This window comes from Lissotriton helveticus (assembly GCF_964261635.1).
Source record: "Lissotriton helveticus chromosome 1_1 unlocalized genomic scaffold, aLisHel1.1 SUPER_1_unloc_16, whole genome shotgun sequence".
In the NCBI taxonomy this organism is placed as follows: Eukaryota; Metazoa; Chordata; class Amphibia; order Caudata; family Salamandridae; genus Lissotriton; species Lissotriton helveticus.
The window spans coordinates 2696706-2717891 of NW_027611655.1; the positions used below are offsets into that span (position 1 = coordinate 2696706).

General features: G+C 47.2%; 2 protein-coding genes and 1 non-coding gene across 3 annotated transcripts in view; 2 read left to right on the top strand and 1 right to left on the bottom strand.

Moving 5' to 3' along the window:
- The window catches only part of LOC144805605 (uncharacterized), a 74758-nt gene extending 63808 nt beyond the window's left edge, over positions 1-10950 (bottom strand). The window contains exon 1 of the mRNA XM_078672129.1: positions 10809-10950. The gene's annotated coding sequence lies outside the window, so the exon portion shown is untranslated. The remainder of the gene's footprint in view (positions 1-10808) is intronic.
- Positions 10951-11518: 568 nt separating this feature from the next.
- The window catches only part of LOC144805618 (uncharacterized), a 99685-nt gene continuing 90017 nt past the window's right edge, over positions 11519-21186 (top strand). Inside the window, 1 exon segment of the mRNA XM_078672143.1 lies at positions 11519-11565. The gene's annotated coding sequence lies outside the window, so the exon portion shown is untranslated.
- On the top strand, positions 19558-19736 carry LOC144805626 (small Cajal body-specific RNA 16). Its single transcript, XR_013605558.1, has one exon.

Sequence of the window (21186 nt, forward strand, 5' to 3'; positions counted from 1 at the left end):
CCTACTGCGGGTTGTGCTGATCCGTCTGTATATATTATACAGCCGTAGTGTTCTAGAGGCAGAATTTCGGTTGGCGGAGGACATTCAAATTCATATTAGAGAAATTCTTGTGTTTTTAAGTAAGGATCAAATTCGTACACCACGTCTGTTGCAGCAAGAGAGTTAGCCCATTGTATCCATCTCGGATGGAGTGCTTTAGCATTTGGAATGCTTGCCTTTGTTACCGCCTCTAAGGCTGGTATTGGTGTCACGATTACTATTCGTTTACCTTGTGCCAGGGCTCGTTCTTTTGCTATAGCTGTCTGTGTTGCTGTAAGAATTTTTTCCGTTGGGCTAAATTTCATTTCAGCCTTAGTGTACAAGTGTGATTTGAATGCAATTGGTACCTTATCTCCCTCATTAGAGGTTAGGTATGTGAATCCGCATCTCCCTGGGATGACTCGGATCACAAGGTTGCGTGTGTTATCACGTGTTTCTAATTTTGTTTTAATTAACATGTCTGTTTGTAAGGATCTCAAAATTTCTGTGTGTGTTTGAGTCCAACTGGATCTTTTAAAGTCTGGTTTAATTAGATCATAAAGGGGTTTGACCCTTTCTGCGTAATTTGCAATGTATGTTCTTCCGAAATTTAGGAAGCCTAGAATTGACTGTAGGTTTTTTAGTGTTTTAGGAGCTTGGATTACGGCACATTTCTCTAGGAAATTGTCTGCCAGGCTCTTGCCTTCACTTGATAACTCATATCCTAAGAATAGGACCGTCAGATGGGCAATTCTGGATTTTTTGAAGTTGAATTTGTAACCCTCTGCAGCGAAACCAAGTATTATGGTGTTCACTCTTTTCAAGTGAGTCTCCAAGTCATCATCTGTTAAGTAAATGTCATCGACATAAGATAATGCTTCATCATCATATAGTTGTAGTAATTCTGTTACTCTCGCTGAGAATACCCCCGGGCTGTTCTTGTACCCCTGGGCTAACCGACAGAATTGTTTTTGAGTGCCATTTACTGAGAATGCAGTTAAATATCTGCTCTCTGGTGCTATATTTTGACAAAAGAATCCATTGGAGATGTCCAAGGTTGTTTTGTATTTTTTGCGCACTATGTTATTCATTAGTGCAGCACTGTGTGAGTTTTGCACTGCAAAAGTTTTGCAACATGTGTTAAGGTGTCGGTAATCCAAAACTAGACGATATGAGTTGTCTGGTTTGGCGACCGGAAACAAAGGATTGTTCATCTGTGAGGTGCAAGTTTCAATCACCCCCTGGTATTCTAGCTGGTCTAGTATTTCATTTACCTGTTTTTTAGCTTCTTGCTTAATTGGGTACTGCCTTTGTGCAGTTGGTTGTGATTTTAACTGGATTTTGTGAGGAGGAGAATCCTCATCCCATCCTACATGATTTTTATATAAAGCAGGTGCTAAGGCCACTGCCCACTTTCTAGCAAGTGTATATTTTTTATGAATCGGGATTTGATTCGAGAAGGCAGGCATAATTACTTCTTCGCCATGAGGGCACTCCCTGACAAACTCTGGTGGCCAGTCTTTTTCAGCTAGAAGGATGTCATAGCCCTTGGAGAGGTTATCCCAAAATAGTCCCCTTATTTTCCTAGTCTTATCTCCCTCTATACGTAATGTTATCTCGTATATCTTGTGGGGCTTGCTAACTCTGGTGTCTGCAGTTTCCACTTGAAGGTATTCATTCGTGTCCACTGTCTCCAGATGATTCATAAGGACTTTGCGAGCTATGCTCACCTCTGCTGCGCTGTCTAGCATTGTCTGAGCCCACTCTCCGTTTTTCAGTTGTGTCCTCAGTATTCTCGGCATTGTTAACTACCTTGATACTGGCTACCTTCTTTTTGGGAAATTGTAATTTCTTTTTCAGTTGAGCAGGTTCCTTGTCTTTGGACTTGGCGTGCTCTTCTGATCGTCCTCTTCTTTCCGATTTCTGCGAGGAAGTCTGAAAAGATTGAGAGGGACGCGTATCAATGTCTTGATATCTATCAGGTTTTTTAATATTATCCCTATTTCTAAGGTTATATCTATTCCCAGAGGGGTCACTCTGCGGTGACCTCTGTCTTTGGTTCGGAGATTTCTCTCTTCGCCTAGGAGACCTTCCTCTGGACTGGAATTTCTTTTCTTTAGGATTGGATTGTTTGTTTCCATCCCAGTTCTTTTTTGGTGAATTATTATTATTAAAAAATATTTTTTCTGGACTTGTAGTCAGTTGCGGTTTTACTGGTATTCCACCTAGACTATCTCTGCCTAGTTCTTCATAAGATTTTTCTATGATTCTGGCAATTTCAGCTGGTTGGTCTGCTATATCTGTCTCTTTTAACCTCTGGCGGATCGCCACGTTTGCTGCTTCACCTTTTATGTTGGCTAATAATATAGCCGAGACCTGCTTGAAGTCTTTCAGTAATTTCATACCAAGAGTTAAAGCAGGTTCTGGACCGTATTCATCTTGAATTTGTTTTAGCACATCTGGTATCACCGAAATGGATGGAACACCGTGCGTTTTTGTGTAGATGGAAGCAAAGACTGTACCCCAAGTGTCACAGTCCTCTATGTGTGGTGCGATTCCCATTGGGAGACATATAGTCAGAATTCTGTGTTTTTCTAATGGGGTGGTGTCAGGAAACACCGCCTCTATTTGGGTTATTTTCTGTGCCAACCAGAATGGTATTTGTTCCCGTTTAGCTGGAACTTTACCTAGGCAGGATTGGATGTTCTGTGGTGTAATTTTATTTGTGTTCCCCTGGTGAGGGGTCAGCTGTGGAAGTTTAATCGCTGGCTGAATTGTTGAAGTCCGCATTACATACTGAACTAATTGTCTATGAATTTTTAGTAATTGTTTTAGCTGTATTAACAGCTGCGGTGCAGGCATCTCGTCGATGTCTGGATGTGGTGTGTATCCGGCTAGGACCGGCCACGTTGCTCCTGGTCTTCCTAAAGGACCGAGCCTTGTAATGTGATTGTTATGTTTTAGGGCGCCATCAAATAAGAGCAAATGCTCTTGGAATTTGAGTGGTACTTCCACCTCCTCGAAAGGAGTGTACTCATTAGGAGGTTCCTCTACTTTGTAATAGTGGAAGTATTTTGTTACAGCATTAGCTGCTGGAAAATGTATCCATGTATAGTATACCTCTGTCTGCCGATATTAGTGTGCCTCAATTACGAATATGACTGTGCCACCTCTAGGTGTCAGTCCATTTTCTATAAGTTTTAGAGTTATAGATCTCCTTTTGGCGACCTGGATGAGTATTATATCCGGGTCTGCATCGAGTGCTGTAGTGTCAGCTGCTGCTATTTCAGCTGCTAATCTAGTAGCCTCTCTTTCTTCATCGCTGTCCATTTTACTGACAGAATGGTATTATGTTTATTTGCAGATCAGGTTTCTTTATGGAAACAGAGATTAGATGCACAATATTTTGGAACAGTGTATCCTTCAACGTTGACTTGACCAAAAACCATACATAGGAGTTCCCTCCTGCGAGGTTTTGGAGGATATAACCTTTCACCCACTCCAGACGTCTTTGGAGTATTTGGGAAAAGGGGTCTGAGTGAGAAAGCACGACTGAGTTACTCTAAATGTCTTACGTTAGTTTTATCGCCCTTTCCAAACACGTTGGGCGCCATGTAGTGTAGCTCCTATTTTCCCAATAGGCTCTGCGCATTGGAATAATACCTACAGCAGTAAAGGCCTAGACCAGACGTTAACTAGGTCTACTACTGTCGATACTAGACTTAATTTTTGGGTTTGCCAGCTAAGCTCAGAGTTCGCTAGAAACTTTCTCGAATGTTCAGGAAAGAATTACCTCCCCTGATTAGACAAGAAGGGATTTAGTTTCTGACAACCATAGAACATGACAACTTTGCTCTCCCCTAATCAAGAGTCAATCTCAAGAGTCGTGTGAGCACAAGGCAATTATTTTACTCAGTCAGTACGTGCATTCTTAGTCTCATCAGAATGTAGAGAAAAAGGAAGAGACGGGCGTGTTCAATAAAAGGTGTTATTTATTGATCAGTCTCTTTTCTCATACATGAGAAATGGATCGATATTATTGCAATACTTATAGTTAAGTAAAGTGCATACATTAGAAGCAATAGTATAAAATAATACTGTAAAAACATTGATATGGTTTCTGAGCCATATGATGTTTTAAAATGATTAAAATATATTTACATACACATATACATTTGACTAAACGTACTCAACTGGTGTTTCTAAATACGCCTACCCCGTGTACCTGACCTAAGTCTAATGCGTGGGCGGGAATAGAAAGTTACAGTTTAAGTTAAGTTTGTTTTTGCCAAGTGAATAACTAAAGAATTCTCTGTGAGGGGTTATTCAGTTCTGTACCTGGAAGTTAGGATGAATGAGGAATGGTATCTCTTTCTCTGCTCTCGATATTCCAGGCTGCCTGCGAGGGCTACCCAGAAACGCCGGTGCTGGGTCTCTCGGCTTGAGATAGCAGCGCGTCTCTCAGCGCGTCAGGAAGGCGGGGCTGCTGCCTGCGGGGTCTGCTTCTGCTCTCGGCTTCGGCAAGTATGGCTGCTCCGTCTTGTCACCACGCGTGTGTTTGCATAGGGCAAGGTCGGCAATATTTATACCTTAAAGGTGCCGAGATTGACGTAAGGATGGACATAGGTACGTAAATAAAGATGTCATACGACTTGCTCGTTAGCACATTCTTTTACAAAAGTTCTCTGTGAAATCAAAACAATGGCCGCACGGATTATCCAGGTTGTCATAGGTTTGATTTGTTATGAGAACGTCGTATGCCTTATCAGGGGCTGGAGGAATGTCGCTTGTCTAATTAGATCTCAAGCGTTATGACCTAATCAGATAACACGTTCCTGTGCCGTAGTGTGACTGCGTCAGATAACGGTATCTGCATCATGGGGGCTGTTCTTGCCTCATGGGCTGACTGTTAGTTAACTAGCTAGTTAGTTTAACCAGAATAGGGTCAGGAATAGGGGGATCGATTCAGAACCTATAGAAATACACGACAGAAGTACCACCCATCCATAGCACCTCTGCTTCTCAACAGCATCACTTGCAAGTACCACCCATCCATTCAATCAATCAATCAGTGACACTTGTAAAGCGCGCTACATACCCGTAGGGTCTCAAGGCGCTGGGGGGGGGGGGGCGCTACCGCTCGAACAGCCAGGTCTTCAGCTTCTTCCTGAAGGAGAGGTGGTCTTGGGTCAGGCGCAGGTCGGGAGGGAGGGAGTTCCAGGTCTTGGCGGCCAGGTAGGAGAAGGACCTTCCTCCTGTAGTCGCTCTTCGGATGCGGGGGACGGCGGCGAGGGCGTGGTTGGCTGATCGGAGGTGGCGTTTGGGAGCGTAGAAGTTGACTCGGCTGTTGAGGTAGCTCGGGCCTTGGTCGTGTAGGGCTTTGTGTGCGTGGGTGAGGAGGCGGAAGGTGATTCTTTTGTTGACTGGGAGCCAGTGAAGGTCTCTCAGATGTCCGGAGATGTGGCTGGTTCGTGGGATGTCGAGGATGAGTCTGGCTGAGGCGTTCTGGATCCGCTGGAGTCTCTTCTGGAGCTTGGCGGTGGTACCGGCGTAGAGGGCGTTGCCGTAGTCCAGTCGGCTTGTGACGAGGGCCTGGGTGACGGTCTTCCTGGTCTCGGTGGGGATCCACCAGAAGATCTTCCGTAGCATGCGTAGGATGTTGAAGCACGCCGAGGAGACGTTGTTGACTTGCCTGGTCATGGAGAGGGAGGAGTCCAGGATGAAGCCCAGGTTGCGTGCATGGTCTGTTGGTTTGGGTGCGGTGCCCAGGGCGGGAGGCCACCAGGAGTCGTCCCAGGCGGAGGGTGAGGAGCCCAGGATGAGGACCTCCGTCTTGTCCGAGTTCAGTTTCAGGCGGCTGGTCGTCATCCACTCGGCTACCTCTTTCATCCCTTTGTGCAGGTTGGCTCTGGCGGCGGCGGGGTCGTTGGTCAGGGAGAGGATCAGCTGGGTGTCGTCGGCGTAGGAGATTATGCTGAGGTTGTGTTTGCGTACGATGGCCGCGAGGGGGCTCATGTAGACGTTGAAGAGGGTGGGGCTCAGAGATGATCCTTGAGGGACGCCGCAGATGACTTCGGAGGCCTCTGACTTGTACGGTGGTAGGCGGACTCTCTGTGTTCTTCCGCCGAGGAAGGAGATGATCCATTCCAGCGCCTTGTCCTGGATTCCGATGTTGTTGAGGCGCCGTACTAGGGGGGGGGGGTTTAATAAAAACAGCTTTATACTTTTTGCTTAATGTAGTGATGAATATCTAATATTCATATGCCTATATGTACTAGCCTCTTCCTTAATCACCTGCCCATCTTTTTTTTAAAAAACAGAAACGAGTCTGCATTTGATGACTTTATCCTGTGACGCTGTTGTTTTATTTATGTAAGTATATTTTGAAGAATGGGTGCCCATCTCTCCCCTTATAAGATATCGGACACCTTCCATGAAAGTTTCATTTTAATATCAGTATCTTCATCTCTCCCCTTATAAGATATCCGACACCATCCATGATAGTTTCATTTTAATACCAGTATCTTCTTTTTTCCGCCCCCCCCCCCCCTATCGGGTGTGTTGGGTTTGAAATGCACAAAGAAATGAAGGTCCTCTAAGAAGAGGCAAAAATAAAATGTAATTGTTTGACTATGTGAAAGTGATGTAATATGTAGGTTGATTTACATAATGGTTTTATAAAATTGTTTAAAGATGATAACTTTTTGTGAATATGTTATAGGTTAGTATTATTTTTAAATCTGGTTTTATATTTTTTCCCCCCCTTTTTTGTTTTCACCAATCAGGATACACGTGGCTACTCCAGAAGAAGGCGCTGGTCGCCGAAACGCGCGGAGAGAATTCATTAGTTAATGCCACAGTTTTATAAAGTTCTCTCTTTCTATGTTTGAGAATTAATTTGTTTGAGAATTCATAAATATGTTTTGAATGTTTCTCTTTCTGATTCTATTAGGAAAAAAAAAATGTCTCCCTTTTTAAAGTCTTTTTGATATATATGATTTGTATTATTGTATGTGATTTTCTTTTTAATTGAATTAGTAATACAATTTGTCTTCAGACCTACTTACATTCCTTCCTCTTTTGTGTAATCCTTCATCAATATTATTAATTTGTCACTTAAGTGCCTTGGTTGTTACTTTTCGCTCTGTTAATCCCTGACCTAGGACTTACAATATCAATTTGTTCAGGGGGTCCTTGTTACCTTTACGTAAGGTGAGGACACACCAGGTGTTGCAAAACTTCACAGCCATAATTCTCAACGCAGGATCTCTGCTCTCACTTCACCATGTTACCCTACAGCCCACCCAGGAGTGCAGAAACCAAATCAAAGCACCTACATCCATCGATGCAAACATTGTGGGGAACCAGGGCCTAACATTTTATTTCCAACCAAGTAACACCCTTGAATGAATGAATGAAATTATTTATAGAGCGCACGATGGCCAAACGGCTTCCTGGCGCTGAGAAGACTAGGGAACAGAACAAGCAAGGCTAGGAAGAATATTAGCAGGGGTAGGCCAAGGCGAACAAGAATGTTTTAAGTGCTTTACGGAAGTGTGAAAAGATGGGAATAGAACGCATAGAAAGAGGGAGGGAATTCCAAAACCGGGGTGCAAGAACAGAAAATCTGGAGCCACCAGTGCGAGTTTTGCGGAAGCGGGGGACTGTGAGGAGGGCAGAAGAGGATGAACGGAGAGTACGGACAGGGGTGTAGGAGGAAATAAGGGAGTTGATGAACGCCGGTGTTGAGCGATCCAGAGCCCGATAGACAAAGCACCCTAATTTAAACAAGGATCTCTGCGGGATAGGTAACCAGTGAAGGGATTTGAGGACAGGAGTGATGTGAGAAGTTTTGGGCAAGTGAAGGATGAGTCGGGCAGCCTGATTTTGGATTGCTTGCAGGCGGCGGGTTTCGTAGGCAGGAATGCCCACGAACAAGCTATTACCATAATCAAGGCGGGAAGTGATGAGGGCAGAAATGATAATTTTAAGGGATTCAAGGGAAAAGAAACGAGAAATTTTTCGGATCAACCGAAGAGAAAGAAAGCAGGAAGATACAACAGCGCTGACCTGGCCATGCATGGACAGGTCCTGGCTGACCTTGATGCCCAAGGTTTTTACAGAGGCGACCGGGGTGGGAGGGGGACCGAGGGAGAGGGGCCAGAAAGCAGAGGACCAAGGGCTGGATGAGCCGCCAGTCAGAACAAGCTCAGTCTTATCTGGATTGAGCTTGAGGTGATTGGCGCCCATCCACCCAGAGATAAAAACCATGGTGGAACGGAAAAAGGATAGGGAGTGAGAAGAAGAAGAAAGGTCAAAGACAAGCTGGAGGTCATCTGCGTAGTTAAACACCGAGACCCCCAGCTGAAGAAGAGAAGAGATAAGTGGGTGAATATAAAGATTGAAAAGAAGGGGAGAGAGAGAGGAACCTTGGGGAACCCCACAGGGCACCGGGAGGGGAGGGGTAGAAAAGCCGGGGAGGTGAACAGCTTGTGAACGTCCTGTTAGAAAGGACGTGATCCAGGAAAGGGCAGTACCTCTAATGCCCGCTGCGCTGACACGGTCTAAAAGAATGTTATGGTCGACCGTGTCAAACGCAGCGGACAGGTCGAGGAGAATCAAGGCTTGGGGAGAATTAGTGTCCTTCAGTGGCAAGATTTGTTAAATTAATAAAATCGGATTGATCATAGAACGGACCAGTCAAGCATTAAATTAAAGAGTTGCTTTCCCCTCGGCTGCTAGCACCTTCCTATTAGAAGTTGGGCCACTGTTGACAGCATCTGGTGACAGCCCCACCCCAGGCACCAACTGTAGGTGCTTCCATTCTCCCTACCTCAATGTGCCGCTTTCATAGCCAGCACGAGCACTGAAACTAGAGCCAAAACCCACTAGGAGCTATATCCGTGCTTACGCACATTCACAGCTCCTCTCCACCCCAACAATCCCTTCCAATCAATGAAGGGGCCATAGGACGCAATGAGCAGCACTATCGTGCACCCCTATTCACTGTGTCCAGTCAGGAAACTGATAATGCTTGTAAACCTGGGATGTAATGGTGCACAGCGGCGGGTCGCATAAAGAATGACTGTACATTACCCACAGGACGCAAGTGTGGTGCTCTTCACAGAGCCCTCTAACATTTACCATTACAATGTGTCTCCCCTCCTCACGTAGATCTGCGGTTTGAGCAACGCTCCAAGTACAGGCTGGATACAAGTAAGGACAGCTCCTAAGGAAAAAAACTCAGTTGAGGTGTTCCTCGAAAAGCTGTGTCCAAAATGCCCAGGGCAGGCGGGGCCTCACTTGAGAGAGTGTGAAGATGTGCACAGCAGGGGTAAAGGGATGGCCAGTTCAGGTGACGCTTTTCCTTTGTAAAGGAATTCCTGCTGGCGTCATATCTCCCTGCTGTGCACATCTTCACACTCCATGATGCACAGCACATCAAACGTGCTTAAGTGAAATCTCCTGCTTCAGGCAAGGAAATCACCTCGGTGGCACCCCTCTGAAAGAAAACAAAAGGTAGGGGGCAGGGAGGGTTGCTGAAACCGTCAGAGGATAGCTGCCTCCGGCTGGTTCTGGGCCTCTCTGAAGGGGTCATTAAAATCACAATCTCGGATTCTAAACCATCCGAGAATAAATGTGGAGCCTTAATGCAAATGAAAGTGGGAAAACGGTTTTCATACTTTCCTTATTTTACATCATTGTAAATCAGGAAAGTATGTTGTGCTGTCATCTGAACCTTGGCAGCCCGGGCTTCAGATTACGACGGGGGGGGCTGAAGCCCGCTCAGCCCAATGGGTGTTGCGCGCCTGGATTATGGAGAATTGAGGGGACCGTTAAAGGGGTGGTAGTAAGGGAATCCGCAGCAAAGGTGGTCATTGGGGGTCCAGCAAACAAACAAGCCGGCCCTGGATATAATAATATACGTACAGCTGACAACAAGGCAAGTGCTGTTCTGCAATGGCCAAAGTCCTACAACTGAATTGAATTACCACCTATCTTAGTGACTCCACTGTTGACTAAGCGTTCGTCCAGCATTAACAGGCTTGAGAGCAGCAGTGAGCCTGGCTGACTGTAACCTATGTGTGCCTCAGCCTCACTCTCCTGAGGCTTCCCCAATGCGGAGAGTCTTTGACCGCTGACCGAACATGTTACAAGGGCACTAGGTTGTGCCCTTCAATTTCTGGTGCTTTGCAGATATATTTTAAGATCTTTTTAGGAGTTTCTCGTTGCTCAAATGGGTGTCTTTTCTTATAATTGTATGTTTCCCTCGTCTTCATTGCTGGATTTTGCTTGTGAGAAAGTGTCACTCATAGTGCTTTAAATGTCACTCACAATTACACTGAAATTAAGAAAATGTCACACACAGCAATCCGAAACCCTGGCAGCTCTGCTGCTGTATGACAAATGCGGCATCTTGCAGGGGCTTTGGTTTCCTTAGAAAACAATCTGCAAAACCATCAAATTCCTGCCACTCTTATGATCCCTGGGAGGGTGTGTGCAAGCAGTGACCGGTGACTGACTCAGCTTCTTCAACACTGCATGCTCCCCCCGCCCGTCCCATGACCACACTGGGAGCTTCAACCTTCTCCCAGGCCCAGCGGCTGTTTACATGTCCCAGATACAAAGCGACCAACGCACCTTAGAAACGGGGATGCTGCCGCCAGGCTTAGAATAGTCAGTCTCACGCGCCGTGCAACTGCGCATGCGCGGAAAACAGACACAGTCTACGTCACGCACAAAGATGACAGTACCAATGGAGCTTGGAAACTGGGATTAGAGTGCCTCACCTCTCCTTGTGCACCGCTCAGTGGAGGCTGCAGGGCTGGGGGAGACGTGGGGGCACGCTGGGGACCCGGCTGCCTGTGAGGAGTGTGTCCCGGTGTTATTTCCCCTTCGAGGGACGCGCGCGCTCACGCCGCCGCACCTGCCACAAACGCTCGGACAAAAACATGGCGTCTCACGGCTGCGCACGCGCAGGACCGCGCGTCACTGCTGCGCATGTGCGGAGCGAAGCCACTACTTCCTATCGCAGAGTTAGGACCTTGCACGGAGTGCAGCCTGTGAACTGCCCTAGACAGAGGACTCTCAGCCCCACTGCGCATGCCCAGCGTATACTCCGCCAGTTTCACTGCGCCTGCGCAGAGACACCCCGTACACGAGCCGAACCGAGGGGCTTTGCACTCACATACATCTCATTCATTGTGTCCTCGCGCGGACCCCGTCCCCCCCTGTCCTGGCACTGAGCTGTAGCCCTTTACTGCGCTCTCGGAGCCTGTGCTGTGAATCTTTCTTGCAACAACTTCTGGAGTTCCATTGCCTTAGCAGCGGTATCTGTCCTCCGCGCATGCGCAATTGGTCAGCCATAAGGCCCCTCTTTAACCCGCGCGCCGGCGCAGGAACCTGTGTCTGTCCTCGGCGCATGCGCAGTTCATCTAAGGCTCCTTTAGCCCGTGCTGTGAGAACAGTGTCTGTCCTTGACGCATGCGCAGTTGTTCATCCGAGGCCTTCTTTTAACCGGACCACAGCACCCGCGTGAAACCCCAGGTGAGGCCAAGAGATACAAAGACTGTCTGGGGCTGGAGGGTCTCGAGCCTGCTCTCCAGGACTCATCTGTTGTTGTTGCATCGATCGATGATTATTTTGTCTCAACAATGCTCATTGGCCCTCTCTGCTGGAGTTAGGCCGCTCTCTTTTCAAGGCCTCAGCAAACGGTGACATTTGTTTCACCTGAAAAGTCTGTGATGAGAAGATCGACTTGAATCCCATTTGTGGCTTTCACCAGAGTGAAGGGGGGCAGCCCCGCCAATCGAAAGTGAAAGAACACACTCCAGCCAGCACCGACTGCGCCTCATTGTACCTGGGCTGGGCCTGCACAGCATCATCTGATGAGGCTAAAACTCTCCCTAATATGTCTCAACCTTACTAGGGCCTCAGTAACCAGGCAGCGGTCAGCCAATGCCCATCAGGTAAACAAGCATTGGCATCGCCAGTAGGTCTCACCTTTGGGACCTTATAAGTGTTTAGTTATCCAGCACAATATCCTTGGTGCAACAACATCAACTGTTGCATGGTTAAACACTTATAAGGTCCCAAAGGCGAAACCTATTGACTATGCCAATGCTTGTTTTCATTGGTTCCTGTTTATGCCTTTTAGAGATGCATGCTTCTGTTTCGTCCTCCTGTCTAACTACTCCTGCCTTTTGTTGATCTAGATCACGCGTACTCACAAACATTTTCCCGGGGGCCACAAAGTTTGGTCTGTGATGTGACCGAGGGCCGCCCTGATGCCAGCGGGGTGTAAATCGGGGTAGGGAAACAAAGCATGTATATCTAGTGGCTGCCTTTAAGAATGAAGGTGTTCCTAAAGTTAAAGGCCTAGTTACCTCCTTTTCCTAACTGCAATTAACCTTTAAATAAGTGTTTGCTGTATATGTACTTTTTTTTCATGTTAGTACTTATGGTGCAGCGGCACGCTGCTGGCCCGCCTAAGGCTAGCCTGTCTGCATCCGGACACAGTCAAGGGCAAGCAACCATGCCGGATTCGTCTCAGAAAACGGTAAGCTCATCACATATGATAGAGCATTATTACTCTCATTGAGATACTTGGGTAGAGCCCATTGTGAGATGACTCTAGCGCCAACAAGCTTGATAGGGAAGAAGATGTCATGCCCTCTCTGCCAGACTAAGTTTAACTCAGACAAGATTGAAGGGCCACTACAACTAGATAGGCCCACAAGGAATAAGATATGGGACTTATTAATAGTAGATCCATGCCAGCACACACCACAGAAATCATAATGCTAATAGAGAATGAAGAACTTGACATTCTCTTCGTTACTGAAACGTGGTTTAATGACTGGTCCGACCCTGACATAATCCAAGGACTAACCCCAGATTTCCTTATCCAAAGACAAGGTAGGATGGGAAAAGCGGGAGGTCGGGTAGCAATCATTTACAAAAACGACTATGAATGCATGATATCGTCCGTTGCCACCACCAACAGTGAAACTGTACAATTCAGCCTAAAACATCGGCGAGTAACTAGTTTTCAGGCACACTGCTCTATGTAAATGTAAATGTAAATGTGTGTATACTTGTAAAGCGCACTATCACCTGAAAGGTATCTTGGCGCTGTATACCGCTGTGGAACCTTTCCTGGCTTTCCCTGTGAGATGCCCCCTTACTGGCCACCTCCAAGGTGAGGCCAGGCATCCTAGCGCTTTCGGGGCCGTTGTGGAGATTAAGCAAGCTATTGCCCAGAGTTGCAGAGTGGGACCCATGATTAGAGTAGGCACCTAGGTGAGAATTATCGAGTCTGTGGACATTGAGCCAAAGACCCTGCCGTGTCGGGAATTGATCCCTGGTCCCGGGCCAGACCTCTGCCTCAGGGTCTGCCGCTCTAATCGGTGAGCCACACTTCTCCCCAGGACCCCTCCATTCCTAGAGGAATTTCCCAGCTTAATTACAGACATGGTGGCCAGCAAGAGCTCCATTACATTATTGGGGGAATTTAACTTCCATATGGATGAACCTGATAATACCACAGCAGTTAGATTAATTCATGACATGGAGGCCATGCAACTGAAACAACTGATAAACACAAGCACCCATGTATAGGGTACCATACTGGATGCCATTTTTAGGTCTTGCATACGCATTGCGCATGTGCTGCATAGGAGGACCTTTAGCCGTTGCTCTGCTCTTTTTGGAAGCACATACTCATGCTTGTGGCGGCATCCGCCTTGCGCGGGCAAGCAAGGGTGCGCCACAGTCATAAGTATGTGCTTCCAAAAAGAGCTGACTGTGCACACACGCACGCTGACATTCTAACGTGCCGCTAGTGCACGCATGCACTACTTGCATCTTCAAATAGCACTTGCTTTAACAAATCTCATCAAAGATCGCTCCTACCACTGATGAACGCACATCTACAGGGAGAATATTTGAATGTGCCTTACTTAAACAAAACCTGTTTATTCAACGATGGCTCAGTGGTGCGCAAGCATCAGCCAGAGCTCGCTTTGAGTACACTTTTGAATAGTTAACAAAATGCCACTTAAGGACAGCCACCGCAGATACGCATGCATACATGAATATCTAGGACAACAACAAGCACCTGTAAAGAAAATAGTTTTTGCAAGCTTGTTTTATACTCAGACTTTTGAAGATGACTGTCGGGAGTTCAGGTATTGTTGCAAGATTTGCTCCTGCTTCCGAGTAAACAACCAGAGAGGTCTCCTCCGTGGCAGAGATGCATTTTCAGAGTCTCAGAGTCCTTCAATTGAATCTCTTTATTAGTTTAAAATGAGCAATAAACAGTTAGTGTAGACTCGTACTAGGGTTCGCCTGCAACACGAGTCAGAATAGAATAATATCATATCTCATCAGAATTTCAAACATTTATTTATTTATTTTATTTATTTATAAGATTTATAGTGCGCATGGCTGCCCCAGCGACGGGGCGTCCCAGCGCAGACCACAGACTCCCGGACAAGAACCAGATACGAAAAGCTTAAAGCCGGAAAGAGCCAGCGACGGGGTGTCCCAGCGCAGACCACAGACTCCCGGACAAGAACCAGATACGAAAAGCTTAAAGCCGGAAAGAGCCAGGTCTTTATGGCCTTACGGAATGCAAAATGATTCCGGATCACTCTGATGAACACAGGGAGTGAGTTCCAGAGTTGCGCGGCCAGGCTGCGAAAGGAACGGCCACCCGCTCTGGCTTTCCAGACACGCGGGGTGCACACCAGAGCTAAGGCGGCAGATCTTGCGTCGTGGCGCAAAGAACTCTAGTAGCCCCGTCAGTTCCGCCGGTGCCTTAGGTGACAAGATCGTATGCGCCAAACAAAGTGCCTTGCCTTGAATGCACTTTTCTACTGGTAACCAGTGAAGTTTCTGAAGTACATGGGAAACCGAGCAAGTGTGCGGAAGGCCCATCAGCATGTGAGCAGCTGCATTCTGTGCCCTTTGAAGAAGCTTGGCGCTAGCCTTGTTCGCGCCCAAGTATAGGCAGTTCCCGTAATACAGTCTAGATAAAATTGGTGACTGAGGGATGATTTGGCGAACTTTAGGAGGGAAAAAGCCCAACAACGGTTTCAGGCCCCTCAGAAGCCCAAAACAAGACCCAGCCACTGCTTTGGATTTGGCGTCAAATGTTAGGCCATTGTCAAACCAAATGCCTAGGTGGAGAAGTGTGGCTCAGGGGTTAGAGGCGGCAGACCCGGAATCTGAGATCGGTCCTGGACCAGGGTTCAATTCCCCGCCCCGGCGGGTCTTGGGCTAAAAATTCCACGGACTTGATAATTCTCGCCCCGGTGCCTCCTCGACTCACGGGTTCACACTCTGCGACTCTGGGCAACAGCTTGCTTAATCTCCACAACGGCCCCTCGCGGCGGGATGCCTGACTTTCACCTTGTGGATACCCTGCTATCTCACAGGGGAATATCAGGAAGGGTTCCCTAAGCAAGCGCCGGGAAACCCACTGCGGGTAGCTGTGCGCTATATAAGCTCAACTACATTTACATTTACATTTACATTTTCACTGTCTCCTTGGGCGAGGGGGCAGGTTTCAGGCGGTTCGGCCAATAAATCTCGGACCACAGCCCCTGATCTTTCCCAAACAGCAAGATCTCGGACTTGCTGGCGTTAAGCTGTAAGCAGTTCATCACAGAGAGGTCCTCCTTAAACTTGATCAAGTTGGTACAGCTTTTCTTGGAAAAAGCGATCACTAGCTGAGTATCATCAGCTTATGATACCAGTGACAAACCCCTTCCCTTCGCCCACACAGCCAGTGGCTGGACGTAGATGTTAAACAATAGGGGGCTTAACACTGAACCTTGCAGTACACCCTGGCGCAAGGCGAGCTCTTGAGAATGGAAAGGAGGGACGTGAACTTGGAAGGACCTTCCCTCCAGAAAAGACCGTAGCCACTCCAGAGCCATGTCCCTGATGACAATTTCCTGCAGGCGGTTTAAGAGTATCGCATGGGAGACCGTGTCGAAAGCGGCACTTAGGTCCAAAAGGACCAAGGCCGCTGAGTCTCCGACATCCAGGTTGCCCGAATGGCCTCCGTGACTACCAATAATGCAGACTCAGTGCTATGGCGGGCACGGAAGCCATGTTGGGATGGGTCAAAGATGGCATTCTGCTCCCCAAACTTGGATAAAATGGATTTCACATGCGATTCTGCCACCTTTGCCAAGAATGGCAGTTGGGAGATTGGGCGATAGTTAGCTGACTCTGCAAGGTCCAACAAGGGTTTTTTGAGCAGAGAAATAACCTTAGCATGTTTCCAGGCCCTTGGAACAGACGCTGAGGTCAAAGAGAGATTAACCAGGTTGAGGTTCAGCGGAAAAAGAAGAGAATGGAACTGACGAAAGTGAGCAGGTGTCAGTGGATCCGCTGGTGAACCTGATTTGATCTTTGAGCAGAGAGCCTCAAACTCCTGCTGAGACAGCGGAGGAAAAGATCACATGGTGTCAACCCCCATGAAACCCAAAGTCCCCGGGTCCCCCACCACCTGGGGCGAAATAGGGGTGGGTAAACCCTGATAAATCTTATCGACTTTATTCACAAAGTACAGGGCCAACTCAGTACACTGCTGATCGGAGTAGATCGAAGAAGTCCCCGTGGTGCCTCCGCTCTTCATGCTCTTCAGCACAGCGAAGATCATTTCAGCAGTGTTAGTACTGGCCAGAATTTTATCGGCCACAAACTTGGTTCGAGCTTATGATACCGATTAATTGCGGCACGATATTTCCTTTTTGCCACCTGGTCACAGGAGCGCCTCCAGGCACGTTCCAACTGCTTGCAGCCCTATTTGGCCGTGACTAATGAGTCACTAAACCAAGGGTTCGATCGCCCACGAAATTTCCCTCCCAGCCTCGCCGGAATACAACTATCCAGGCCTGAGGTTACCCACTCATTAAAGCAGGAATTTGCTGTGTCCATATCTGGCGGAAACTGGGGCCTATGGCTCAACAGCCATGTCGAGAGACAGCCAGAGTCGAGCTTGTGCCAAAGGCGCTTTAGAACAGGAGCTGGGCAGATCAAGTCGCCTTTTACCTGAAGTCGCATGTTAAAAGGGACCAAAAAAATGGTCTGTCCATGCCTGCGGAACGGGCGGTAGAATTGTAAAAGGGCTTAAGATGGAAAAGATAGGCTCTAGCAGGTGACCAGGCACATAAGTACCTGTTTGAACCTGTTGGATCATCTGATAGGCCTCTAGATCCGCCAAAAAGCTGGCGTTCTCAGCCGTCCCGCAATTATCAAGATGGAGGTTGAGGTCCCCGAGAATAGGGAAATTTGCCGTCCTACATCCATATTGCGCAACTTTGTTGAGCAGATCTTCTCTAAAGGGACAAGATTGACCTGGCAGGCGGTAGATGAGGAGGCCGGTCATAGTGAAATTTTAGTTCAGTGTGATTTTAAACAGAGCGCTTTCACAGCCAGCGATGTTCTCTTTACTCAGGGAACAATTGTAGACTTCCTTTGCAATGATTGCAATGCCCCCCCTCTGCCGGCCTCTCTGCAAATACTATATAACATATATCCCGAAGGAAGGGCCAACCAGGATTCAGCCACGAGTCGGGCGTAAGCCATGTCTCGGTCAGGAATAGAACATCCGCAGCCTCCTCTGTTAGAAGATCGAAAACCTCACCGTGATGTTTGGCAAGAGATCTACAGTTCAGACTCAAAAACTTTAGATCAATACCATCTCCTAGATGGGAATAGGAATCCTTAGATGGAAAATGGCAGGCACAGTACTTACAGTGAAAAGCATCTTCGCTTGGAGCCCAGACAGGAGAGGGAGACTTAACTTCCCACGCCAATAGCTCATCACGCACATACACAATGCGAGCAGCAGTGAAAAGGGCAGGGGTCCTGGCGACGGCCCGGCGCGGACGGGTGCAGACGGACTTGCCTTAGGCCCCGGATGTGGCCAGGCAGGCGAGTCAGCAAATACTAGTCTGCGACCTCGTCGTTCGTCCCCCAAGATGGCGAACACACTCCCTCCCTTGCCCCGACCAGTGGATCCCCGAGGGCAGCAACAGTGCAATCAGCTTTAAAATACGGCGCAAAGAGGTAGAAGATAAAAGCAATTAAGTCCCCTCATAGTTAGAAGCTCAAATATGTATGAGCAGCGAAATTATTAATGCAGCGCTAGCAAAGCTCCCAGCTCACACCTCCGGAGTATGGAGTATGAAACATGCATAGATGGTGCCTTCAGCATGCCAATGCACAACATTGATGCCATTTTTAGGTCTCGGCTAGCGTAGGCTGCGCTTGCGCAGTCTCGCTGGCGAGATGTTATGTTTTCTAGTAGTGGGGCTTAAACCCGCCCCTCTTCTCCATTGGCTGAAGAGGTTTGTCTGTCAGTTTAAGCCCCGTCTTTTTCGGATTGGGGGGGGCGTGTTTTTTTGGTTCTTTCTTTCTGTGAAGTCTTCAGTCAATCAAAAAATACACCCCCCAATCTGGGCTTTGTTCCTTCGTGTTTACGCTTGTTTTTTTATTTTACTTGATATGTTTATTCCATCGCTTGGCTAGTACATGAGATGTTAAGGCTAGACACGTAACACAGAACATTCCGCACTCCCCAAATATGTTATATTCTCCTCCTTGTATATCGTAGAAAAACGGTTTGACTTTTTCTGTGAATAATCAATAAAATGTCGGAAGTGAAACCCAACATAGCAACTTGGCAATATTTTAGTTGTCTTTTATTCATATTAATGACAAGGCTCGGCTGGATAGGTCTCTGGATATCCGCTTTTGAAATGTTCACCAGCGTGTGTGTCAAGCCTCAACAAAAAATTACGTCAGGAATGTTAGTTGTGTTGCAACGTTTGCGATTGGATTAGTGATCTCGCGAGAGTTCTTTGAGCGAGTCCCTGTGATATTAGCTGGTAGACCCCGTGCGTCTCTCTTTCACCCCCAACATGGCACTGAAGGCCAAGAAGGAAGGTAAGAGCTGGTGGCTGAGTGAACGGGCCTTCGGGGGATTTGTGGGGAAACGAGCTCGCTGAAGGGATTATTTTGTGGAGAAACGTGATAATTGTCTGTCAACCTCCGTGCAGTGTGTTGTAGGCAACGTACAGCCTTTAATTGTAGATAAGATTGGACCGCATGTGTAAGGGAGTACTGGAACGTGCCGCGCTTCCTGGACAGGCGCACAGATTTCTTTAACGTTCCTGCACTGTTTTGTTAGTGGATATTTTTTCCATTTGTTTAGGGAGTTAGGAGGGAAGTGATTAATTATCCGGGGCGTTTGCTAGTGCTTTATACCTGGGCTGCGAGGAGCTTCTTACGAGCAGGAATGAGAATTATATTTGTAGTCTGTTGAGTGGTTTTATATAGCGCCCTTGGGGGAAGTTGTAAAGAATGAAAGTAATCCGTGTTACACTCCCCGGGAACGTGCCCGGCATAAACCCACGTCATTTTTTTTCTGTTTGATTTTATTTTAAGTGTAAACTGCTTTACTGCCTGTTCTTGCATGTGTGTGTGTGGATATTTCATTTCGCTCCACTGATGGAGCACATGGTCAAGGAGGTTGGCTCTTGTGTAGCTGACCCCTGCCTGGGCTCAGTTCGATACCAAGGCAGCCAGTCCTGGACCTAGAGAAACCAAAGGGCTACCTCCTCAGAGGGGCTCGTGCAGTAACAGGTGTGAACATCTTAACAGCAGTTTGGTGATCATGTATGATAATGCAAACATGCGTTTAGGTGAACTACCCTATGACTAAAATTTGTATATTTAGCATGGTTTAGTAGCTCAGCAGATGACCTGGAAAAAGGTACATAGAGCCTTGCTTGCACTTCCAAAACAACAGTTGGTAAAGGGAATACTGTCGAAGTAACGTTAAACTAATTATCTCAAGCGGGTTTTGTGAACTTGGCTGCTTAGTCCGTTCATCTTTACGAAATCTGTTCAACTTATTTCATCTGTTCTGTTTGTCAGGTAACACTCCAGATCTTATTCCTCCTCCGTCACAAGCACTATGTGACTCTCTAGCTACTTTTTTCTTCACTAAGGTTGATGATATTTATCAAACCTTCTCTGCCAAATCACCTCCAAGGAGAGTCAATTCCCCCACGCCACCTCCGGCAAATATGTTTCCTGGCTTTCAAGCAGTAACAAGTGACCACATAAGAACAATTGTGTCAACAATTAAAACTGGATCGGCTCTGGACCCTTGTCCTTTCCCCCCTGTAATGGAGTCCATTATTCCAGTACTTACACAAGTCTGCAATGCTATTTTGCTCTCAGGTACATATCCAGACCCACTAAAAAATACTCTATTAAAACCTTTATTAAAAAAACCTTCCCTTGATAAAAATGAACTGAAAAATTACAGGCCTATTGCAAATCTCCCGTTCATAGCCAAAGTAATTGAAAAGGCTATGAATTCCCAGTTATCGGAACACATTGAAAAACATCACCTCTTGGATGACACGCAATTCGGTTTTCGGAAGTACCATGGGACCGAAACAGCCTTGATTAAGGCTGCTGACGATATCAGGGCAATCAGGGATCAAGGGCGGACAGCGATCCTGGTAATGCTGGATTTATCCGCAGCCTTCGACACGGTCGACCACACCATTCTGGTCGACCGTGTCGAAAGGCTCGGCGTCTGTCATTCCGCCAGAGATCTGCTGGCCTCCTTTCTAGCTAGAAGAACGCAGGCGGTCACTTTAGGACCTTTTCAATCAGCGCCACTTTCGTCACCATGTGGAGTTCCTCAAGGCTCATCCCTTAGTCCGACACTTTTTAACATCTATGTGTCGGACCTTGCTAATGTCATCAAAGCACACGGGATGAGCCTAACCTCCTATGCTGACGACACTCAGTTGGTGCTAGCCATTAAAGGCGATGGAGTTCAAGTGGCAAATAAATTCAAAAAGGGACTGCTAGACATAGGAGAATGGATGGCCCCCAACTGTTTGAGGTTGAACTCAGAAAAAACAGAGGTGGTCATTTTTGGACCTCTTCTCCCAACCTGGCCATCATGCTGGTGGCCAGAAACTTTTGGCACTCCCCCGAGCCCGACAGCCAAGGTCAGGAACCTGGGAATTATTTTCGATGAAGGATTAAATTTCATGGACCATGCTAAAAAAAACAGCATCTACAGCCTATCACAAACTGAAGATGATTAGGAAGATTTGCCCT